Source organism: Prinia subflava, chromosome 8, assembly GCF_021018805.1.
Source record: "Prinia subflava isolate CZ2003 ecotype Zambia chromosome 8, Cam_Psub_1.2, whole genome shotgun sequence".
NCBI lineage: Eukaryota > Metazoa > Chordata > Aves > Passeriformes > Cisticolidae > Prinia > Prinia subflava.
Window position 1 is genome coordinate 34,909,795 of NC_086254.1, and position 24,110 is coordinate 34,933,904.

General features: G+C 52.5%; 1 protein-coding gene across 5 annotated transcripts in view; it reads left to right on the forward strand.

The window, feature by feature from the left end:
- The window catches only part of RALY (RALY heterogeneous nuclear ribonucleoprotein), a 115,889-nt gene that overhangs the window by 27,002 nt on the left and 64,777 nt on the right, over nt 1-24,110 (forward strand). For 4 of the 5 annotated variants that reach the window (XM_063404687.1, XM_063404689.1, XM_063404685.1 and 1 more), the window contains exon 2: nt 12,570-12,653. The exons of the other annotated variant lie outside the window; for it this stretch is intronic. The gene's annotated coding sequence lies outside the window, so the exon portion shown is untranslated. The remainder of the gene's footprint in view (nt 1-12,569; nt 12,654-24,110) is intronic. 5 annotated transcript variants of the gene reach the window in all.

Genomic DNA, 24,110 nt, shown 5'->3' on the forward strand with positions numbered 1-24,110 from the left:
GGGGCATGCTCAGGCCATGCCCTCTGCACCCACCTGCCCCCATCTGTCTGGGCCAGCAGCAGCCACGTGTGCTCAGCAGTAAAGTGAGCCAGGAGGGCCCTGCAGGGCTGCTGAGCCAGCAGGGGACAGCTCCAGCTGCCTCCTGGCTTCCCTGACCCCAGCTGACCTGTCAGGTCCCCTGCACAGCCCCACTGTGCTGGGGAAAATGGGGCAGGCAGGGACTGCCAGAAGTCCCTTCTTCGCAGAGCTGCTCCTCTGTGGAGGTCAGAACTGTTGGGATGCAGGTTCAGAGCTGGGTTTGGAGGCACTGTATGACCAAGGGTTCACATCCCATCTGCATGGCCTGCCCTGGAGCTGAGGGGCTGGGAAAGCAGCCCCATGGCTTTTGTGCAAGGTTTGAGCTGCAGAGGCTGGTGGGGAGCTGCAGGGGTGCCCACAGTGGATGTTACAGCACCTCCTGTTCTGGTTTAGTGAGTAGCTTTGGACTGCAAGTGGAGGATTTGTGGTTGGAAGTGAAGTGGAAATGAACTGCCCTAAGTCCATCTACTCTAGCCCTGTTCTTGGAGTATTTCAGGACCATTGTCCTCAGAAACTTCCTGTGCATAAAGGGGCTCCAAGAGAGCTGGGGAGGGACTTTGGGCAAGGGATGGAGGGACAGGACAAGAGAATGGCTTCTGACTAAGAGAGTAGGTTTAGATTGGGTGTTAAAAAAAATTCCTCTGAGAGTGAAGAGGCCCTGGCACAGGGTGCCCGGAGCTGTGGCTGCCCCTGGATCCCTGGAAGTGTTCCACGCCAGGTTGGACAGGGCTTAGAGCACCCTGGGACAGTGGAAAGGTGTCTCTGCCATGGCAGGGGATGGTACTGGATGAGTTTTAAGGTCCCTTCCAACCCAAACCATGCTGGGATGATCACTGGGAGCAGCTCTCAGGGACTCAGAGGCTCTTGCTGGATGCAGGTTCCTCTGCACCAGCCTCTGCTCCAGACAGGAGGTTTTCTCCCAAGCTTTTCATCAAGTGGTTTTGGTGAAGAGCTCTCAGAGTTGTTCAGCTTCAAGCAATGTTTGAAATTCCAGCTTTGCTGCTTGTTTGTGGTTGGCCTGGGAAGTTGGAGGGTCCCCGAGAGTCACTCAGGGCTGTGATTGCAGTGACTGAGCACTGCGAGCCTGACAGCTGGAAGGAGAGCAGGAAAAGTGTTATTCCCACTGACAGGACTGGGAGAAATTTCAGTAGCAGGGACCACGAACCTAAGGGAAAGCTGTGGAAGAGGAAGGGAACCAGATTTTACTATATAACCTGACTCTCACCTGGTTGTGCAATTAAACATTTTGTTTAAATTAGCTCCAAACATGACTGCAAACATGTATTAGAGTCCTTCAAATGTTTGTGAAGGACCTCCTTTAAGTGTCCCTTAGTCAAACACTCTTATCCTCATGAGTTACTTGTTTGTGTAACTGGTTCTCCCTTTTCCCACCTGCCAGAAACAGTTTCATGGAAAAATACTCTCCAGGAGAAGGCACAATTTTTGGAGCATTGCTATCTCCCCATTTAGACCTGCTGGTTTCTCTCTCTTTCAGCTTTTTTCCAATCCTGACATGACTTTTCACAGCTGGATCTGAGCCAGTGGAGGTGTTAGAGGTGTTCCCTCCTCAGAGGCTCCTTGGTGGCCCTTTGGCCACCCCTGAGCCGGCCAGGGGAGGGTGTGGAGCATCCCTGTGGCTGCCACCTAGTCCCTGGGCACAGCCTGGCCATGTGGGCAGTGCTGCCAGCCCTGCCTGGCTGGGAGGGGTTACCTGAGGTGCAGGTTGTGCCCAGGGCAGCAATGCAGCCATGTGTGCATCTGATAGCAGAGCTGGCTGCTCACTTACCAGTAAATAACTCCGTGGCTGGGGGCCATTTCCGGCTTCTTGCTTCATTTCCCCATCTGTAAAAATAGTCTAATGGAAAAAAAAAAACAGGCTCAGGTCTCTCAGGAGAGCGTTTTCTTGCTGCTCTCCTGCATGTTTTGTGCTGTTGGTGTTTTCCTGTGGGGTGCAGAGAGCTCTCAGCCCATTACAGGTGCCTGGTGCAGTGCTGTGCCAACAGCTAGCCCAGGAGGAAATGCCCAGGGAGCTTTTCAAAGCTGCAGTGCCACAGGGTGAGTCCAAATCTTCTCCTGACCATGCCACATGATGCTTTTCTGTCCTGGGGTGAATTAAAATGATTTTGGGTTCAGTGTCCCCCCCAGCTGGAGTGTAAAAGCATTGGCTTGCAACCTGGTCAGGCCAGGTTGGGTGGAGCTCAGAGCAACCTGCTCTGGTGGGTGCAATCCCTGCCCATGGCAGGGGAGCTGGAATGCCACGGTCTTTAAATTCCCCTCCACTCCAAACCACACCCTGATTTCTCTGTGTAGCAGAGAAACCATTCCCAGAGCTCTTTTAGCCCAGGTCATTTTCTGTCTGACCTGACTCTTGCCCCCTGGATCACCTCTCAGCTGGTGTTTTCTAGGATAAACAACCCAAAAAGAGTAACCAGCTTGCTTCCTGATGCCCCCAGCTGGTGCAGCAGTGGGCCTGGCCTGAGTCCTGGGTCAGCTCTCCCATCTGCCTGCCTGGCCTGCTGCAGAGCCCTCTGATCCATTAGGATTTCTCCCAGTGACTTTCTCTGTGCCCAGTACATTAATATCTCATTCCTGTGCCCAAGCTGCAGTGGTGACTTGGGGACATCCCATCTCCTGGTCCCAGCTGGGTATCTGGGGCTCCAGTGCAGCTCCAGGCCCTGCAGCATCAGCCTGCTGATTGTGCTGCTTGAATATCTCTGCAGGAGAGGAAAATACCAGTAGGAGCTGTCACTGTATTTTCCAAGTGTTTTTGCCTGATTTCTGCCTTTCAGCCATGCAAAATCAGCCTGATGTTGAGCATTATGCACACCTTGTGGAGGTCCCAGCACTGGAGATGTCATTTGTTCCAGGCCATCAGTCAGCTCTGGAAGCTCCAGAGGAATCTGTCGCCGTCTCATGTAGCCCCACCCAGGCAAGGCTTTTTCCACCATGTGAAATAACTCAGTGAATTTCTAATTACACAAATCTAATTAAGGGCTGGATGTAACGACTGTGCCTAATCGTAATGATACACCCACCCATTGCATTACAGCAAAGGAATTGCTTGTGTACAAGGGAGCACCCAGCTGAGTGCAGGATGAACATCCCCTCTCCAGCTGGAGCTGTGTGGATGGTGGGGACATCCCTGGAGGTCCCCTGGCCATGGAGAGTCTCCTGTGGCTGCGTTGGGATCACTGGCTCCTTTGGGAGGAGGCTCTCCAGAGCTGCCTGTGATGATGAGGGTGAGGAACTGGTCAGAGCTTTGAGGCTCCACAGTCTTTGCACCTTGACCAGGGGTCCAGGTGGCTGCTGGACTGGGATTTACTGGGTTTGTGTCAAAGCTCAGCAGTGGCAGGGCAGCAGTAGCACCTTCCCTTCAGTTTCAGACCAGCTCTGCCTCATCTGATGTGCTCTCAGAGGCCAAAGTAGCACAAAAACTTAATTATCCCACACTGGGGATCTTGTGTTCTGTGGCTCTCAGTGCTGCACCAGCACCTGGAGCCAGCAGCATCTGCTGTAAAACTTCTGGGATGCTCTTTTCCATGAGGTACCTCTGCCACCAGCCTTGAAAATCAAGTGCCTGCTTATCCCAGAGCTCCAGCAGCATTCCTGGTTCCTTCCAGCAGGACATAGGCCCTAATCCATGCACTGGAGTGCAAGTTGCAGGGGGATCAGCTGCACTTACAAGTCTGGAGTTTTCGTATTTTTGCAGTAGCTAGTGCCGAAATCACTCTTGCAGAAGAAATTGGGATGTTTTCCTTTCTTTACCTTGGAAGTTTGTCCTGCAGTGTGAAGACTGTGCCAAATTTCTGTCAGCCCTGCAAGAATTTGAGTATCAGAGGGGAGCCAAGCTGGGACAGCGGCAATGATGACATGGCAGTGAGGTTAAACAGACAGATAAGTGATTGTTTTCAGGTCTGGTTTGGGTGTAAATCCATTGTGGTTAATGAAGGAAGGCAGATTGAATTGAAGAGCCCTGTGTGGGCTGCTCAGCCTGGCACATAGCCAGTGCCAGAGGCTCCTTGTGGTGTTCCAGGGGCTCCATCCTGGTGCCACTGGGGTTTTTTATGCCAGCTGAGGGGAGCTGAGCTCTGACAGCTCCAGTCATGGCACAGGGTGCCCAGAGCAGCTCTGGCTGCCCCATCCCTGAAGTGTCCAAGGCCAGGCTGGACGGGGCTTGGAGCAGCCTGGGACAGTGGGAGGTGTCCCTGCCCATGGCAGGGGTGTTGGAAAGAGATTGTCTTAAATGTCCCTCCCAACCCAAACCATTCTGGGATTCTGTGGTGATTCCATGTGGAGCAGGCTCAGGGAGCATCCCTGTCCTTAGGACTGCCACTGCCAGCCCTGAAGGTGCATCCCACTGCTTTTGGCAGTGGAAACTTTCCATGGACCTCTGGCTCTTTGGGCTGAGGACGGGCTAGGCCCTACCTGTGGCAGATGTGTCCAGATGTGGTGGGAGCACTGTGGGCAGTCCTGCTCTGGGTGTGGGACATCTCCCTCTGGTGAAGGCTGGTAGAGAGATTTCCATCTTGGATCCCATGACTCTGGATAAGGTTGTTCACAACCCCCGATAAACCTGGATCCTGACTCCCTGTGGTGGTGACAAGGTGAGAGCCTTCACCAGGGCAGTGCTTTCCATCCTCTGCCTTGTCCCTCTGCTCCTGCACATCACCCTGACTGTGCAGCAGCTAAAAATAATGGCAGGCAAGGTGTGAGGCTGCCTGGGGACAGGGGCCAGCCCTGTGTGTGCAGGGTAACCAGACTCCTCCAGCTGCAGCAGCCTGTCCGTCACGCAGGCAGCAAGTGCTGCGGGCTCGCTCTGGATGCTCGCTGCCTACAGAAATAAACAGGCTCTGTTAATGCCTCTTGCTAGCCTTGACTTTTTGGTTTGTCTCTGTATTTTTAGCCTCAGGACACTCTGTCCCCAGGCCCAGAGAGGACCTGAGCTGTCTCATACCCTCCCGACGTGTGAAGCCAGCTCTCACCCTTCCCCGCTCCCGATTTAGCAGAGGGCAGGGGGGCAGTGCTGCTGCTTCCCACTGGCTCTGGTGCAGCCAGAGACCTGGGATGGGACTGTCCCTTTGTTCAAGAGTTTATTTGTGGTTCTGATGGATAAGATGGTTGTTTAGTGTGGAAAAAAGGAGGTTCAGGGGGGACCTTGTGGCTCTCTTCAACTCCCTGGCAGGAGGGTGCAGCCAGGTTGGTCTCTGCTCCCAGGTGAAAAGGGACAGGATGAGGGGAAACGGCCTCAGGTTGTGCAAGGGGAGGTTTAGGTTGGAGATCAGGGAAAATGTCTTCCCAAAAAGAGTGGTCAAGCCCTGGAACACATTGCCCATGGCAGTGGTGGAGTCACCATCCCTGGAAGTGTTCAAAAAACACGTGAGTATGGGGCTTATGACATGGGTTACTGGTGGGCTTGGCATTGTTGGACTCAATTATCTTAAAGGTCCTTTTCAGCTTTAATGATTCTGTGATTCCAAGTGAAGGGAAAAAACCCCACACTTGATTACATTCAGCACATTGCACTATTTCTTTGTGTTCCACTGGGTGGGGGACAAGCTTGGGAGTTTATTTTCTTTTATTTAGAAGTACAGAATGATTTAACACAATGCAAAATTAAATGTCACTTTGAATAAAGGTTCGAATGTTCTTCCATATGCCAAGTGCTGGGACAAGCACAGGATTCATGATGTGGTACTTCAGTCATGCCAAATCCATCTTTACATCCATCTCTGCTTGAGCAGCAGAGCCCACCTTTCCAGGCAGCTGAGCCCTTGGATTGTCCTAGTCCTGGCTTTGGAGCCTCCTGAGCATCTTCACCCTGGTCCTTGTCTCTAAGTTGGCTGGCGTGAGGGCTTAGCTCCTCTCCATGGCCTGTGCCCTGTGTGCTCCATGGAGCCTGTGTGTGGCCAGCAGGAGAGGGAGGTCCTTCTTCCCCTGTGCTCGGCACTGCTGAGGCCACACCTTGAGTGCTGTGTCCAGCTGTGTCCCCTCAGTTTAGGAAGGACATGGAGTGCTGTGTCCAACTCTGTACCCCTCAGTTCAGGAAGGACATTGAGTCCCCACTGGCAGGCCCCTCTGGCCCTGCCCCACTGACGTGTGTCCCCGCAGGGCTGTGTGACCTGTCCCCAGGAGAGCCATGCCAGGGCACAGGCTGCTGGAGCTCTCAGCACCCCTGCTCCTGACAGGCCGTGGAGCCCCAGGTTTGGCTCCTCAAGGGCTCCCAAGCGTGCAGGGACTGGGGCTGCTGGGGTGAGTCCCAGCAGGGCTGGCCCTGCCCTGCAGTCCCCACCTTGCAGGTGACATGGTGGGAAGTGACACCTCAGGGTGGCAGAGGGGAGTTATTTGGTCAGAGGGATAAAAAGCAAGACAGAGCAGAGGCTGGTGCAGGTTTCACTCACCATGAGCAGGCCTGGCTGCTCCTCAGGTCTCTGGGGGGATGGATCACTGCCCTTCTTGTCCTCTGCCTAGAGAGGGTGGTGTGGGCATAGCAGAGAATCATAAACCCCAGGATGGCTTGGGTTGGAAAGGGCGTTAAAGCCCATCCAGTGCCACCCCAGCCGTGGGCAGGGACATCTTCCACTGTCCCAGGCTGCTCCAAGCCCCATCCAGCCTGGCCTTGGGCACTTCCAGGGAAATCCAGGGGCAGCCACAGCTGCTCTGGGCACCCTGTGCCAGGGCCTCGGGATTGTGCTGTTATCCCACTGCACTCCAGGCTGAGACACAGCACCATGTGCTGCACAAGGCTTAGCTGATCTTCATGAAAGGAGAACTGTGCAGAGATTTTTGGGGGGCAGCCATACAGTTCCTTAAAAGAGGCTGCTGCTGGATTTTCCTGGGCATTATTCCCTGCCCTCCCTGCAACTGGTGCTTCCCATCCTCATAATTCCCTGTCCGAGTGCTGAGCTGAACAGCTGAGAGATTTTGCATTTTTTAATGGCTCTCTACTGTGCCTGAATTAATGGAAAAACGAACTGAAACCAAGATGAAGGTATTGAAGGGAGAGGATGACAAATTGGCTTTGGAGCATGGCAGCAACGAGCACTGTCAGGGGTTCACGCACTGACCTTTATCTAAACAGAACTGTGTGTAACAGATAAGAATATTTAACAATAATTAATGTCACATCAGTGCCGAGAACAAAATGACTACATCAAACGGGCAAGAAATCCACTGCAAATTACTCAAAAGAGAAATGTCAGCTCCTCCATATCTGCAACCTGCCTCGTGCTGATGGGGCTGGAATGAGCCGGGAGGGCACGCGAGGAGACCAGCTATTAAAAATGATTTAGGGACTGGGTGATATGTGCAGGAATGGAAACAGCAGCAGCTCTGCTGGACCAGAGTCGTGAACAATCAAACACCAAACCGAGCTGGTAATTGGGTGTGGGAGAAATGTGTACAAACCAATTATCCCCAGTGCTGAAGTTCTGACAGGCTGCTCAGCGCTTCTCTTTCCTTTCCCATCTGTCTGCGAGGTGTCCCGGTGTGCTGGGATTCAGCAGACACTGCCCTGCTCACTGAGCCCCCCTTGGTGTTTTACAGACAGGAAATCCATCTGGCTGGGGATGTTGAGATGTTTTTGTTCCTTTCTGAGCTGGGGTTATCCCAGCTCCCCAGGAGCTGTGGGGTGTCTGGAGGCTGGCACGGTGCTCCACAGGCAGGGTCGGTGCCGGGGAGGGAGGCAGGGAAGGCAGCTGGCCTCCAGGGGATGCCTGTGCTCTGCCTGGGACAGGGAGGGCACTCTGCCACCCCTGACTGGATTTCAGAATGAGTGGTGGTCCATGGAGCCTTCTGCAGTGCTGGATTTCATGACAACACCAGCTGAGTGAGGAGGAGTTAACCCCTCCTGACCTTCCTCCTGCTGCAGAGCATCCTCTGGCCCTGGATTTTTCACAGGGTCAGGGAATGGTTTGGGTTGGAAGAGACCTCAAAGCTCTTCCCATCCCACTCCTGCCACAGGCAGGGACCTTTCACTGTCCCAGGCTGCTCCAAGCCCCATCCAACCCGGCCTTGGACATTTCCAAGGATGAGGCAGCCACAGCTGCTCTGGGCACCGTGTTCCACTCAATCTGCTCTGCCCAGACATGGTGAGAATATTGGGAATATTTAGCTAATGCACAAGTCTGGTGAAAAGCTTAACCAGGTAACATTTTGATTCTAAACGGACCTTTGTGCCCATCCTAATGAATTATTTCCTCACCATAAATTAATTTACCTGCATGACCATGTCTGGGAGGTGTTACCAGCCTCACTGGCTAGAGCACAGAGCTGGAGCACAAGGTCACAGAAGGAGTCTGGGGAGGAGCCAGGAGCTGCTCCTGAATCCCTTGAATTTTTGGCTGGTACCGTAAAGGCCAATGCTGTCACCCAGCCACCCTGCTGCTGCCCACTAATTAGTTTTGTTGTCAGCATTTTGCCAGTGGAAGGAGGCAGCCAGGTGCCTCTGGATTAGCCAAGGTGTGAGAAATGGCTTTCCAAGTGGCCTGGTGACCTTCTGACAGCAGGAGAGAATTCACAGGCAGAAGGTGGAGATGTCAAGATATAAAATTAGCGACGATGGGGAGCTGTGTCTGCCCCTTGGACTGAAACAGGAAAACCTATCCCTGCTCCCGTCCTGGCCTGGGATGTGATTTAGGCTTTCCTGTCCCTGTTACAGAGGATGCTCCTGCGTGCCTCATGCAGGGCACATCCTGCTCCAGGCACAGGCTCCTGCAGCAGTGGGAGAGAGGTGGGGGCAGAGCCAGCTCCCAGCACACTCCCTGAGCAGCATCCTGGCCCAAAAGCCCCGTCAGGAAAAGTGTCTGATGTGCTCAGTGGCTAAAGAAACCCAGCCCAAGGTGGGATGAGCAGAGAAGGGATAACTGAAGGATCTAAGCAGCCTGCCCATGGCAGGGAATTGGAACAAGACGATATTCAAGGTCCCTTCCAACCCCAAGCACACTGGCATGCTGTGAGTGTGGACCCATGGGGGAGAAAATAGGACATTTAACGATCAGTTAAGACTGAAGCCAACCTGAGGCACTGCTTACAGTGAAAGGCTGTGAATTTGCATCAGAATACAGGAGCAGGGCTTTGACAAAACAGGCAGTTAATTAAAGTGCATCAATTAAACAGGGTTCCTCCCTATTTTCCTCCCATGAGAGGAGATGCAGAAAAGGTACTTGTTAGAAAAATAGATTTAAATAAATCCAGGGTGTTACAGATAACATCTGGAGAAGCACAAAGGGCAGAGACCTCTGCTCTGGTGCTTCAGGCATCTCTTTTCCAGGAGGAACACTCATACTTCCAGCTAAGCCACTCTGCCTTTGGCATGGAGTCAAATGGTTTGGTTTCTCCAGGATTCCTGCCAGTTTGTCCCAGTGTCTCCCAGTGCTCAGGGGTCACGTTCACCCCCTGGTTTTATGCCCAGGAGAGTCTGGGGCACAATCAGATCAAAGCCCCCAGCTCCCGTGGAAAGCTGGAGAAGTTCTCAGCCTGGAGGGATACGTGAGGATTCTGATTTGGGGTGTTTTCAGAAGGAAAAGCCTCAGCTGTGGAAGCTGTTTTGGGCAGGCTTGAGCCAACTGAGCTGCCTTGAATTCCATGGAGACTCCCCAGCAGCTCCAAAGATGAACTCCAGGTTTCCCTTTCCTTAGAGCAAGGAGCACAACACATCCATGAGCTCTCCTTGCTCTTCTTTGAGTCTGCTCCCTGCAGGTCGCCTGAAACCCTCAGTATTACAGTGATTTATCACACTGCTCCTCCTGGTGCTGGAGCTGGGGAGAGGGGCTGGGGACCCGAGGGGAAGCAGAGACCCTCTCCCACCTGCCTCAGCTCCCAAGGCAGACATCAGCTCCTGATGTTCCCTGTCAGGGCCAGGCCCCCAGGGAATGGCTGGAGCTGTGCCAGGGGAGGTTTAGGCTGGATCTCAGGACAGCTCTGGTCACCTGAACCGTGGCTGTGCTGATGATTTTCCCCTGTCCATCCTCAACACCAGCACCAGCCCTGCCCCACAATTTCAGGGACCACTTCAGGGGCTTCAATCTCTTCCTTTCAAACCCCTTGGCTTCCCTGAGGTGCCATTTCTTTTCACCCATTTCAAAAGTCAGTTTGGCAGAGAAGTTTGAGGGGAGAGAGCAAGAGAGCACCCAAAGGGAGCAGGAGTTTTGGAAGTGGCACCACTGATTCTCTGTTGGACATGCTGCTGCTGTCAACCCTTTCTATGCACAACCAGAGCTGGTGCCATCTCACACCTGCTCCACACTTGTTTTAAATGACACATCTTTATAATAGGCACTGCAAAGATGGATCTTTATCCCCACTTAAATGGCATTTTGTGTTTTTTCATTTCCTGCCCCAGCTGAGGGACAATCCCAGGAGAGCAAGCTCTCTAACAAAGTAGGAGGTGCCTGCGAAATTAAAGGTGAGCTTGTTTGCAAGAAGAAAATCAGTGCTGGTTCCTGGTGTTTCCAGAACCTGGGCTGGTGTGTGATGCCCTGGGAGTGTTGGAGGTGGCTGGAAGCGCTGATATTCCCAGGTGAGGAGTGAGAGCATTCCCTGTGGGACACGAGATGTCTGGATCCCACTCTGGCCTTCACTCTGACCCTTTCCTTTTCCTGGGGTCTCCAGAGGATCCTGGTGTCAGTGGGACAGCCCTGGCCCCGTGTGTCCATCCTGCAGGGCCTTTGGCTGAGCAGGAAGGGCACTTTTTGGGAATCCCCCAGTCTGTTTGCAGGTGCTGTGCCCTGAGCAGTGGGTACGGAACTGAGGCGTTCAGGAAATGAGAAGGTGTTTTTGTCAGGGTCTCCATGCCCAGGGCAGGCTGCAGGTGGTGCTGGGGTGACACTGGCTGTGTTCTGAGCCTGCTGGGACCCCAGACCCCACATTCCCACCCCGCAGCTGTGCTGGGCACGCTCCCCTTGCTGCTCCTTCCAGATTTAGCCCAGTGTGTGGAGTCCCTGCCCCGAGGATGAGTCCTGAGTTTTTAAGAGTCTGTGATGTGTCTCAGTCAGTGTCTGCACTGCTCCATCCCTTCCCCTCCCCTGCTCCCTGGGAATGCCATCCAGCCCCGTGATTTGTTGCTCTTCAGTGCATTTTGTTTGCTCTTGGAGAGCTTCTGTTTAATGTTTATGCCCGTTATCATTGAGGGAGAGAAGGGAAAGGCTTGGGGAGCCCAGAGTGGAAATAAACCAGCACATTTTAGTGCAGTTACTTTGTTCAGGAGATGCTGTGTTTTGGCAGAGCACTTGCCTCCATTCTCCTTCACTTTTGCATTGTGGCTTGAAGTGATTCTACAAAAATCATGGGACAGGGCCCTCAATGGATCAGCTCCAGCTTTGCAAGGGTTGGGCTCAGCTGCTTTTGCTGCCTGAATTCCACAGGACTGGCACAGTAAAGGGGAATTCAGTGTAAGAGCAGGGAATGGCCTTAAACTGAAGGAGGGTAGATTTAGATTAGAGATTAGGGAGAAATTCTTCCCTGAGAGAGTGGGAAGGTCATGGCTGAGGAAGCCCAGATTTGCTGTGGCTGTCCCTGGATCCCTGGCAGTGTCCAAGGCCAGGCTGGGCAGGGCTTGGAGCACCCTGGGCCAGTGGAAGGTGCCCTTTGTTCTGCTCCCTTGATTTTGCCCTTGGTGAGGTTTTTCTGTGGCACCTCTTTGCTGCTTCCACTCCAGGTTATCAACCAACTTCTTAGAGCTCACCCAGCTCTGATTTAACATCCTTGGGGGCACAGAGAGCTGAGCATCCACACTCTGCACCCTTCCCTGTGAGGAGCATCCCTGGACAACCTGTCTGGACCAACCCCTCTGCACCAGGAGCTTCTGCCAGTGGCTGCTGAGGGTGACCCAGCCAAAAAAGGCCTTTAAAAGCCCTGCAGTTTCCACTTCTGAATCGTGGTTATGTCCTCACCTGGCACATCTCTCATGTTGTGCAGGTCAGGCAGGCATCTCAGCCATGGCAGGGAAAGGAAAGCACCTTAATTTAAAGTTCCAGGAGGAATTGGACTGTCTTGGGGACACAGAACTGACTTAAAGCAGAACATTTTAATTTCATCAAGGAATAGTTTCACACTGGCCTAACCTAAATTAAAATCTTCAGTTCCAAAAGCACATTTTCCAAATATTAAATAAATAAATGGAACTATGAACAAGTTTTACTGTGGGATATTTCACTTTGAAGAAACTCATTTTTTCCCTGAGCCATCACGACCAAAAATTCCTGCCTGCCTCTGTCCTTGTCCTCTGTGAGCATTAAGCAGGTGGAGCAGTTTTTTGTGGGATTTCTGGTGCCAGAGCCAGCCCAAACCACCCCCCCCAGGGCTCAGCCTTGAGCACACAACCACCTCTGTCTGCTCCGCTTCCAGCTCCGTGCTAAGCTGCTCAGAGTCTTAGCTCAGAAAGTCCCAGCTCTGATCCTTGCAGACAGCAGCAGCTTTGCTTCCCAGCACTGCACACCCTCCCAGAAAGTCGTGGATTATCTGCTTACCCTCCCTCCATGTCCTGGTTCCTGCAGGGTGAAGAACCACAGAGAGGAGCTGCGCCTGCTCCCGCGCCGGGAACGGGAGAGTGACAAAGCCCAAGTGCCCAGCCTGCCCTGGTGAGTGAGTGTGGCTGTCCTGGGGTGTGGGGTGGGGACAGAGACCCCTGTGCTTCCCAGCACACAGCAGGGGCTTTGGGGCAGCACGGGGTGAGCTGTGCAGGTACCTTGGTTCTGGGGCCAGCCTGAGGATTGCTCCCTTGGAGCCTGCTGGGAGAGGCTGATTTCCCTCACCCTGGCCTAGTGTGAGTGTTCAGGGAGTCAGAGGCTGATGGATTTGTTGAGAACCTGCCCCTGTCCCCAGTGCTGTGGGGATGGGGTTGGGATTAACCCTAGGCAGGAGTGGAGTCACCATCCCTGGAGGTGTCCAGGGAGTCTGGGTGTGGCACCCAGTGCAATGGTCTGGTTGACAGGGTGGTGTTGGGTCACAGGTTGGATCTCAAAAGTCTTTCCCAGCCTAATTCCGTGGTTCTTTGAGTCTGTGATTACACCCTGTGGTTTGTTCTGGACACGTGTTTGGGCATGTCTGCATTTTAGATTCATTGCTTGTGCTGCTCCTGGAAGTTCTGTTGGCAGTTTGTCGTGGTGGAGGTGCAAAGGAGGGTGCCCTGTGAGTGACCTGGAGGGGAGCCCTGCTCCTGGCTCTGCTCTGCAGAGCCCGTGGGTGGAAGTGGTGCCCGTGGAGAATGCTGTGCCTGGGCCAGGCAAGGTGCAGAGCTGGTGTGTGGGGCTGGGGGCAGAGCCTGGGGCTGTCTCTGGCAGGGGGTACAGAGCAGCCTTGGCACTGGGGCTGGGAGGAAACACCCCCGTGGTGTTTCCTTGCTGGGGCTATGTTTGTCAGTGCTTAGGTCAGGACAGAGGAGTTCCCTGTCCCCAAAGGGCACAGGGGTGTCCTCAGGCCACAATTTAGGAAGTTTACCATGCCCTAGACCTAGCTTGGCCAGGGGGCTGAGCTGAAACCACCTCTGTGAAGCAGAGGTTTTATGGAGGGATGGGAGAGGATTTAGGGATCAGGTCCAGTGGCAGCATGACCTAAGGGCTGGGAAATGCTGGCCTGGGAATGACTGTGGCTGTTGGGAACTTGCTGTGCTTCCTGAGCCGTGAGGTCAGGCAGGGCTGGAACTGGGAGGGCTCTGCCTGCTCTGCTGGGAGTTTCATTGTGGTAAGAATGGATTAACAGGACTCCAGGCAGTAAAACCTGGAGTTGGCTTCAGCAGAGGGTGGAGATTTCAGCGTGTCCCCGTTCTGTGCTCACCTCATGGCAGGGAGATGCAGCAGTGTAGTTTTCAGCAGTGGATTTTCTCTTCCAGTTCCTGGGCAGATGGATGAAAGCAGAAATTACAGATTAACAGAACAGGCGAGGAAGGGACCTTAAAAACCATGCAGTTCCACCCCTGCCATGGGCAGGGACACCTGCCACTGTCCCAGACTGCTCCAAGCCCGTCCAACCCATGTGGGCACTTCCAGGGATGGGGTTCTCATCCAGTTCAGCAGGGTTTGCAGAACTCGTGTGTTAATTGGTATCACAGTTGGACTCTTCCTTTGGATATTACACAGAAGAGAGAAAAAATTAATGTGATCAGATAAAACTTCCTATCACAGAGGTAGGAGCTCTGCTGCTGTGTGGTGGGCCCCTGGAGATACCACACACAGTAAATAAGGATCTTCTTTGGAAATCTAATCCAGGAAACTTCAAATAACAGCAAGGGAAAGATTCACCTGAACTTCTTCAAATCAAAATGAGGCAGTTGTGGGAGAAAGGGAACTTGGGTTTGATCAGATTTGTCTACAACCATTTTCTGTCCCAGCTCAGTGTACCTGCCCTGGTGGTAGTGAGGATATTTTGACACAAGATATTCTGGCACACAGGTTGAACAAATGACCTGACTAAAAACCCTTTTCTGCATGATAAAGATAGCTACTGTACCCTAATTCCACAGTCCAGGGTTTAACTCAGCAAATGAAATTGTGGGATTCAGCAGCACTAAAGAAATACATGGATTTTTCCTACTGAAGACATTTTTACAAAGAATGCTGCCAGAAATTTTTCCAAGTTTTGTTTTGGCTGTTGGCATATTCGGTAGAGTTTTGAAGTGTGGACTCTTCTTTTTGTACAAGGTACTTACTGTAAGTGGTGAGAATTGTCTTTTATCCTGCAAGTTCTTCCCTTTCTCAGGACTCCTGAGCCCCTGAACACTGCTGGCTGATTATTTGCTCTTTCATTTTTCGCTTCTCCCTGCACTCACTGGTGGCACACAGAATAAAGGTTGATTCCAGAAGGAGCTGCAGAGCTCCCTTTTCCTTGGGAAATATTTCAGTGGGGAAATATCTGTCATTCAGGCAGTTAGAGAAGAACATAGAGAGTGACTGAAGAATAAGGCAGGCTGATGAAAATGCCCATTATTCCAGGAATGCAGGGGAAGAGTTGGAAATAGCTGTAATTGAGTCCATCCCTTCAGGGCTGGGAGTGCCCCGTAATGAGAGGAGCATCCTGGGGTGGCTCAGCAGAAAGGGGTTGGCTGTAATTTTCTGTGTGTCTCAGAAAAGCCCAGGGCGGAGGGGGCCAGGGCTCTGAGCACAGATAAATCCAGGCTCTAATCACCTGCTCAGGTCGTGGGCAGGTCTGTCTGGCCAGGATTAGGGGGGCACTTTTAAGCTACCATCTGTGGTGACCTTCTTAGCACCCCGTGGGCCAAGGAAGGAAGGGATGTAACAGCTTCTTAATTTAGAGAGCACCAGGTCAGGAGGAGGTTGCAGATCCTGGAACCTGGCGGGGGCAGGGGCTGGGGAGGGCTGCAGTGTCAGGGCAGAGGAGCCTGCAGGACAGGACCCTCACAGGGCTCATGGTCCAGCCTAAAAAAGCCAAACTCTAGGAACGAGTTCCCCTCTGTGCCTAAGGTGCCTCTGGCAGGGAATGGGAGGTTGGATCACTCAGGTTGGAACTCATTCCAGAGGCTCCACAGGAGTTGTGAACCATCAGAAACCAGGCTGTGGAGGGCACAAGCAGAAATTCCCCCCAGAATGAGCTCTGCCCAAGCTTTATCTGCTGCAAAAAAAATTCAAAGACACAAAAAAAAAGATTTCAAAGTTCAAACTCATGTTCTAAGCAGGCTCCTGGGAAGGATTGCCCTTGTCTGTGCAGGGAATGGTCCCATGGATGTGCAGTTGTTAGGGGTGCTTGGCTGGAGCAGGCTCACTCCTGTCACATGGCTGTGCAGCCCCCCTGGCAAAGGCAGGCTGGGAGGAGAGCTCTCCTCTCAGAGACCCCACTCCCTGACCACTCTGGAGGGAAGCAGAGCAGTTTTGGGATGTTCTGGCACACAGTCTGTGGTCAAAGCAAGGCACAGAACCCCAGAGTGCCTTGGTTTGGGAAGGACCTTACAGCCTATCCAGTGCCACCCTTGCCATGGCAGGGACACCTTCCACCACCCCAGGGTGCTCCAAGCCCCATCCAAGCTGGCCTTGGACATATCCAGGGATGGGGCAACTGTCACAAAAAGTTTTTCATTTTGGAGTTGTCATGCTTCTAAAAAGAAGAGTGAAAGCTGTAATCTTTATTGAGAAACATAAATTGTAACTTTGAGTTTTAATCTGAGAAAAAGGGGGACACTTTCCACCATCCCAGGGTGCTCTAAGCCCAGTCCAACCTGGCCCTGGACACTTCCAGCACGAGGGGTTGTTTTGGTTGAGGATGATTTGGGTTGTTTTGGTTGAGGGTGACTGGGGTCATGCAGTGTTTGCACCCAGCAGCAGTGGGGTCTGCAGGCTCAGCCCCTGGTGCTGTCCAGCCCTGAAGTTCTCAGGATGGAGCTGTCCCCTCCCTGTGCCCCCAGTGCCCGTGGGAGCTGAGCTGGGCTGGCTGGAGTGGGGACCCAGGCAGCCCCTGCAAGGATCAGGTTTGGCAGAGGCAGCCAAGTGCTGACCCTGGAGCCTTCAGAGATGGACCCTGGGTGAGTGAGGGAAGAGGAGCTGCTAATTAACCCTTTATAAACACCCCCATGGCTCTGTCCCGTGTCTCTGGGCTTACCTGGGCTTTTAAATAAGCACATTATCTGCCTGAAGCTCTCAGCTCTGCCAAGGCAACAGGAGAGATGCCAAGGGATGGAGGACAGGACCCCTGCTCAGGATGTGCAGAGTGGGAGGTTGTGTGGCTCAGCTGGCACCTGGAATCTGGGAAGAGCAGAATATTGGGTGTTATTAAAGTCTGCAAGGCTGAAGAGGAAATCAACAGAATCATGTTTGATCTCTCAAGCACAAGCTCCACAGCAAACATGATCCAATGCATTGCACCATGCCTGCTTTGGGATGTAAAACCTGGAGAAGCCACAAAAATTCAAGCACTTGTGTAATTGTTAACCTGTACATTCAGGAAAAACTCTCATGCTCCAAGAAAGCCATGGGTTAAAAAGCACCTTCCTAAGCCAGTGAGTCATCTCTGGAGCTGAGCTGGTTTTCTGTGATCAGCCCAAATGTTTGATTCTTTTAAGAGCTGAGCAAGTGATTCTTAATGAACACTCAGTTTTCTGCAAATCTTGATCTCACTGAAACATGATGTCGATTTAAATTATCTGACTGGGGGATTTTTGCTTTTCTTTCTTCATTCCTGGATTTCCTTTTCAGAATCATCGTGTTTCTCAGAACCTCTCAAGACTTGGAGGTTAATTCAGATTAAGGTAGTGCGTGAATGGAAAACGTAAAATCTTTTCCCAAATAACTGCTTGTGCAAACACCAGACAGATGATGGCACAAGTCCCTTCTGCTGTGGCTGTGCTCAAACTTTGGGTGGAAATATTGGCAGAATGTGCTCTCCTGACTGGGTGCAGCTTTGTGGTTGCATTCCTCAGTCCTGGAGCTGGAATGTGAGTCAGAAAGGAGGGAATCAAGGGGATGCCTGAAAATGAAAGTACAGAAATAGATCTCCCTGCACATCTTTCCTCAGCTGCCCCTTGCAAGGCTGCACTGACGTGTGCTGGATGGGATATGATGGCTCTGGCCTTGGCAGATGCATCAAATACGACGTGTGAGCATGGATTTTAGGGGGTTTTTAACGAGAAAAATAAGGGTTAGCAAGAAATGCAGAAAAGATAAACGGTGAGGTGGCCACAGTCCTTCATCTATAGGAACCCAGGCCTGAGATCTCCTTCCAGCTCAGCCTGAACTGGAGATTTCAGGAAACGAGGTGAGAAGTTGCTTATTTTGCCATTTCATCATCAAATGTGCTGCTTCCCTGAGGCCCTGACCTTTCACAGGCTGTGCTGTGACAGAAGATGTGGTGAAACACAGGGGAGCCTGTGCTGCCTGCAGAGGTTGGGCTGTGCTGTCCAGGGCGTGGGAGATGATCCACAGCCCCTGTGTTTGTGATGAGCTCTCTGAGGTAGGGTTTGGGGGGGGTTCTGCTAAAATCCTTTTTTTTTTAGCTTCTCTCTGAGGGTGCAGGTTCCATTGGAAAGACAGGGTCAGTGGATCAGGGAGGCTGACCTTGGGATGTGCTGGGCAAGCTTGGAGGACTGATGTGGGTCCCCAGATTTCCTCTAGTGGTGAACTCTGTAGAGATTCCCCAGAGAATGGGCACGGCCCCGAGGCTGCCAGAGCTCCAGTAGCCTTTGGACAGCGCTGCCAGGGATGAACAGGGTGGGATTTTGGGGTGTCTGTGCAGGGCCAGGAGCTGGGCTGGGTGATCCTGTGGGTCCTTCCCAGCTCAGAACATTCCATGATTCTTAGGGACAAACCCTTGATCGTGGGCTGTCCCTCTGCTTCCCAGGACAGAGACACAAAGGGAGCGTGGCAGCCTTGGTCTCTTGCCTGTTTTTGCTGTTGTACTGGGGAAAGCCCTGGAATTAAACCTTGTTTCATTCCCCACATCTTTCCCTGGGTTTGCTGTGCTGTGGGGAACCAGGACATCTGCACCCTGTTCACCTCCCATGGGGATCTCCTCAGAGAATCTTGGGATCACTGCACTTGGAAGGGGCCTCCGAGATGATGGAGTCCAACCCTTAACCCAGCACTGCCAAGACCATCGCTAGCCGTGTCCCCAAGTGCCACATCCACATGTTTTTTGGATACTTCCCTGGATGGTGACTCCACCACTGCCCTGGGCAGCTTCTTCTGATGCCTGACCACCCTTTTAATGAAGAAATTTTCCCCAGTATCCAATCTGAATCCCTCCTGGCACAGCTTGAGGCTGTTTCCTCTTGTCCTGTCCCTTGTTCCCTGGGAGCAGAGCCCAGAGCTGTGGAGAGGCAGAAGAAATCCCCCTTTTCATATCACAGCTTCCCTGAGCCTGTAGGAGTGGGGTGCAATGAACCATCCCTTGGCTTCCCACAGTTCTGGTCCAATGCCAAGGAGAAGTTTGTCAGGGCAGGGAGAGGTTTGTGGGCCACTGAGCTTTCTCTGGTGTTCTTAATTAATTATCAATCATTTCTTGCCCTACTTTCCCTACACTCTCTGCTCAGTGTCTGCTGGGACTTGGGAAAGTCCTTGTGCTTCTTCTGGGCTGGGTGGCTCAGCCCCACAGAGGTGTTCTGGATCTGTTCCTTGTCCAACTTTGCTTGTCACTGTCTGTGCCTTCATCTTCCTTGTACCCCTCTTCTAGATCAAAAAAGTTTGCTGCATTCTTTTTTTTCCCCCATTTTCATGTCATATCTTTGAATGCCTTTATTATTCCTTCTCCCCTCCTCTGGCAGAGGTGTCTCTGCTTATAATCTTCTTAGCACTGAGCCAGCCTGTTCATTTCAAAGAAAGCTGCTTTAAAGGCAGGTGTGAGCCAGACTTGGCCGATTCTTTCTTTTCCCCTGTGGCTTGAAGGGCCTGAAAATATTCCTGTAATCATTTCACAGAATCCCAGAATGGTTTAGGTTGGAAGGGAGCTGAAAGCTCCTCATTCCACCCGTGCCATGGGCAGGGACACCTTCCAGTGTCCCAGGGGATGGACTGCAGGGCTTGGGCTGACCCCATGCAGATCTTGGGTGATGGGCACGGGGCACAAATGGGGGCTTCAGGCCAGTTCCGCTCCCCCCATGCTCGAGTGAGGTGCCTGAGCTGTTCTCTCTCCACCCAGCCCTTCTCCAGCCCTGGCTCTCCCAGCTCATGGCACTGCAGTGTTCAAAGGGGAACAGCTCCAGGGTCCAAGGGCTCTCCCAGGACAGGCTGTCCCCTGTGCACTCACACAGGCATTCCAGCCCTGATGGCTCGGCAGGGGTGTGGGTGTGAGTCTGTGCTTGTCCTGCAGCCTCACCCAAACCCTGCCAGTCCCACCAGGCTGCAGAGGGCAGTGGGAGCTGAGCAAGGCTGCAGCAGCCAGGGCTGGTGGATCCTCTCAGGAGCTGGGGATGCCTGCAGGGATGGCTGTAGAGATCCTGGAGGAGATTTGGGAGAGCCTTGGGGGAGTCCTGGGGCACTCCAGTGTGCCCCGTTCAGCCCCTGGCTGTGTCTGTGCAGACAGCCCTGGAACACAGCCAGGGAAGTGCCCCTGGCAGTGCCCACCCTACAGCAGCGCCCTGGGACAGAGGGGCAGGGGAAGGGGACAGCAGGCAGGTGAGGGGACTCAGTGCCCTGCTGCATTTTGGCTACTAAAGCCAGGGAGTGAAGTTTTCTGTGCCAGCACCTCCTTGTTCCGCAGGAGACTTTTCTTCCCCAATGCTTTCCTGCTTCTCAGAGTCTGGAAATGCATCAGTGTTGTTTACCTGACCCTCCCATGTGGTCACAGCCTTTACAGCCTCTGCCTTGGCTCCTATTACACTTCCCAAAGCCTCTTCATTGCCTGGCTCCTCTAATCCTTCCAGGAGCACCCATGTTTTATGCCTTGGTTATGCCTCCCTTCCTTTTAATTAATTTTTCACAGTGCCTTGCTCGTCCCCGTTGCCCTTTTTGGTTTAATTTATTGCTCACTAGCCACCACAACACCTGGGCAAGCCTTTAATTTATCTCTTCCTGTGTCCCTTGCCCCCCTCCGTCCTCTCCCATTATTGATTTCTCCAGTCTGATTTCACCCTGAGCTTGCCAGTGTCATCTCCCACCCTTCCCTCCCACTCAGAGTTGCTTGGCTGCGTTTCGCCCCCATTTGTGACCTTGCTGCATTGTAATTCCTGGCCCAACAAGGCTGGGGTTGCTGCTTGTTGGATCCTCTGCCTTGCTTGGGCTTGGCTTCCACCCCAAATGTCTCAAAATCAGCTCTGGGTAATCCCCATCCCGTTGCTGTGAGAAGGAAAAGCTCCTTTCCCAGTGAGGCTCATGCAGATGGAAGGGGTTGATGGCCATCGCCTGCTGTAGTTTCTGTGCTTGGTTTCCTGCAGGCAGGGAGGTGTTCCAGGGACAGGGCTGGGCTTTGCTTGGCCCCAGCTCTGAACAAGCCGGGAATTCTGTGTCCCCAGCAGTTCTTTATTCCTGCCATTATCCTGGAGATGAGGATGTGCAGCTGAACCTGCCCTGGGGAGCCCTGGCTGCTCCCAGCCCAGCTCTCCTGCTGCTCTGAAGCTTTTTCCTGGTCTGCGCTGAAACAGTGAGGAAATAGTAGAAGGAAAGAGGGAATAAATGACTTTTCTTCTGTCTTTTAGCTGCCCTGTGGCTGTCACAGCCCATCTCCCCAGAGCTCAGACAAAGAGGGAACCCCTGCTTTGAGGAATTGAGGGCTTTTATTTGCCCCCATAAATGGTCCATTTACTTACAGAGCAGTCCCTGCCATTACCACAATGGCTTTGGAAAGCACATTACTGCAGATATTTGGGTTATTTTGTCATCTGTGGCCATGTGATTTGCAAGCTGAGCCCAAAAGTGGGAAAGGGGTCAGAGGATGGGAAGCATATGTTTGTTAAAAACACACAGCAAGGCAAGATCATGAGCTGTTACCTGCTCCCCCATAGAACAGGCACAAAACACAGCAGGCTGAGGCTCAAAAGAGTGAATATCTACATAGCTCCCTGTTCTGCTGAAAAATACTTGGGTTAGAGCTGTGCTCCTGTATGGAATTTCCATTCCCATGGGATCTTGTGAAACTGAGCTGGTTCTGTCTGATGGAGGAGCAGGGTGTGTGAAGGGTGGGGCTGAACCTGGCAATGGTTGGATGTATCATGTCCTTAGATATTGGGAAAAAGTTCCTCTCCCACAGGGCACTGCCCAGGCTCCCCAGGGAATGGACACAGACCTGAGGCTGCCAGAGCTCCAGGGATGCCCAGGGTGGAATTTTGGGGTGTCTGTGCAGGGCCTGGAGCTGGACTGGGTGATCCTGTGGGTCCCTCCCAGCTCAGGACATTCCAGGATTCTGTCATTCCACCTCCTGACTCCCAGGGCATCAAACTGGTAATCCCTTGAGTGGAACAGCCCTGGGGTATTATCCCCAAATGGAAAATGAGGAGGTACAACAGGCACTGCATGGGTCATGCAGAGTTTAGAAGATCCCAGAGGAGCCAAGGGGAGCATCGTTGGTTTAATTGGTGGTTGATTGTAAATATCTGCAGTTCCAGAGTGAGGTTCTGGCATGGTTAGATTTGGTTAGGGAATAAAATGTGGGAACTGTAGAACTGTAATTGCCCATGGCCTGGAGGAGCTGGCTGCTGCACTCAGCAGAGGTGTGTAGGAAACATGGGAACTTGTTCATTCCATTGATTTTATTCTATTATCTCTCTTTTATTCTTCTCTCTTTCCCGTTCTCCCTGTTTCCCATTCTTCCTCTTCAGCTGAGTTTGGCACTGCAGGTGGGATCACCCTATAGCTCCTGAAGGTAGGTCAGTTCCTGATGCTGTCAGGGAAATCTGTGGGTGTCTGGGAGGTGCTGACCCTTTTTCCAAATTAAGAAGCTCTCCTTGTCCATCTTCGACAAATTTTGTCAATGCATGAGCAAAGGAGACTGCCTCCCTTCTCCCTCTGTCTCCAGGGGCAGAATATATACAGATATATGAAAAAAGGATACAGAAATATCCTTTTTTCATGTAGGAACAGCCCCCCAGTCTCTCCATCCTTACCTTATCCTACTTTTTACAAAGGTGTAGCATGATAGGAGAAGGGGGAAAGGCTTTAAGCTTAAGGAGGGCAGGGATGGGTGGGATATTGGGAGGGAATTCTGCCCTGTGAGGGTGGGCAGGCCCTGGCACAGGGCAGCTGTGGCTGCCCCTGGATCCCTGGGAATGTCCAAGGCCAGGCTGGACATTGGGGCTTGGAGCAGTTTGGGACAGTGGGAGGTGCCCCTGCCATGGCAGGAACAGGATGGGCTTTAAGGTCCTTCCAACCCAAACCCTTCAAGCAGTCCCCGGCAGAGCAGTTTGCAGCACTTGGGGAGGATTGGTTTTCCAGCTGTCAAAGGAAACCTTTGAAGAAGCTGGAGACCATTTGGGGGTCAGTCAGTGACACAGTTTGAGATTCAAAGTGGGACTCCAACTTGAGCAAGCTCAAAAACTGGAGAGGAAAGCTGTACTTTACTGATAGACTTCAAAGAGGGGATCCTGCTCTGTGTTTTGTGAAGATTGTATGGAGACAGTAACCGACAGACAAGGATGTGTTTGGATCTGTTTGGATAATTTATCTTCTGCTGTGAATCGTGGTTGTTTTGTGAAGCACCCCGGGCCCCTCGGTGTGGTGATTGATTCAATCCATCTGCCTTCCCCTGGGAACGACACCTCTTCCCCTCTCCATGGGCTCTGTGCAAACAAGGAGCTATAAATAAACACCAATATCTCTGTTTGCAGGGGGTGGAAAGCTGCACTGGAGCTTTGCCTTTGTACTTGTAAATAAAAATGGGCAGGTAGGAGATGCTCCAAGCCAAAGCCAGACAGCAATTGGGAACACACATAGATGCTGCTTTGTGGCACATGAAATCTGCAGAACTGTAAAATCAGGTGATATTATTTTGTAATTTGAGGAAAAAGTGGGAAAGGGATGGAGTGTTTTTGATCTGGAGCCAGCCAAGTCTTTCTGTGAACTTTTTCTTTCTCATGCTCACAAGCAGGGGATAAATGCTGGAGTTTGCAGTGCTGGAGGGTCAGGGTTTGATGGGTTAGCAGCAGTGATGCACTGGGAGGGTGGAGGAAGCTGCACTTGCCTTCCCTGGCTGTGGAAAGTCTGCTGAGACCCATCTGCAAGGAGATTTGGGGAAAAACCTTCTTGTGGGGCCCTGGGTGATGGAGGGAGGAATTCAGGGTTGCACATGGTGCAGCAGAGTCAACTAGAGCTGCTGGAAGGTTGATGAGCAGTGTAGAACTCAGCTGGATTTTGGCTGCAGGACTCTGTGGTGAGAGAATTCCCATCGGTACAGCTACAGCTCATGGGCAACACTCAGTGTGGGGAGTGTGTCCAGGGAAGGGAACAGAGCTGGGGAAGGGCTGGAGAATTCCTGAGGGAGCTGGAAAGGGGCTCAGCCTGGAGAGAAGGAGCTCGGGGGGACTTTGTGATCCCTGACAGGAGGGGACAGCCAGGGGGGTCAGGCTCTGCTCCCAGGGAACAGCAGGACAAGAGGAAATGGCCTCAGTTGCATCAGAGGAGGATCGATTGGATATTGGGAAAACTTCTTCCCTGAAGGGGTGGTCAGGT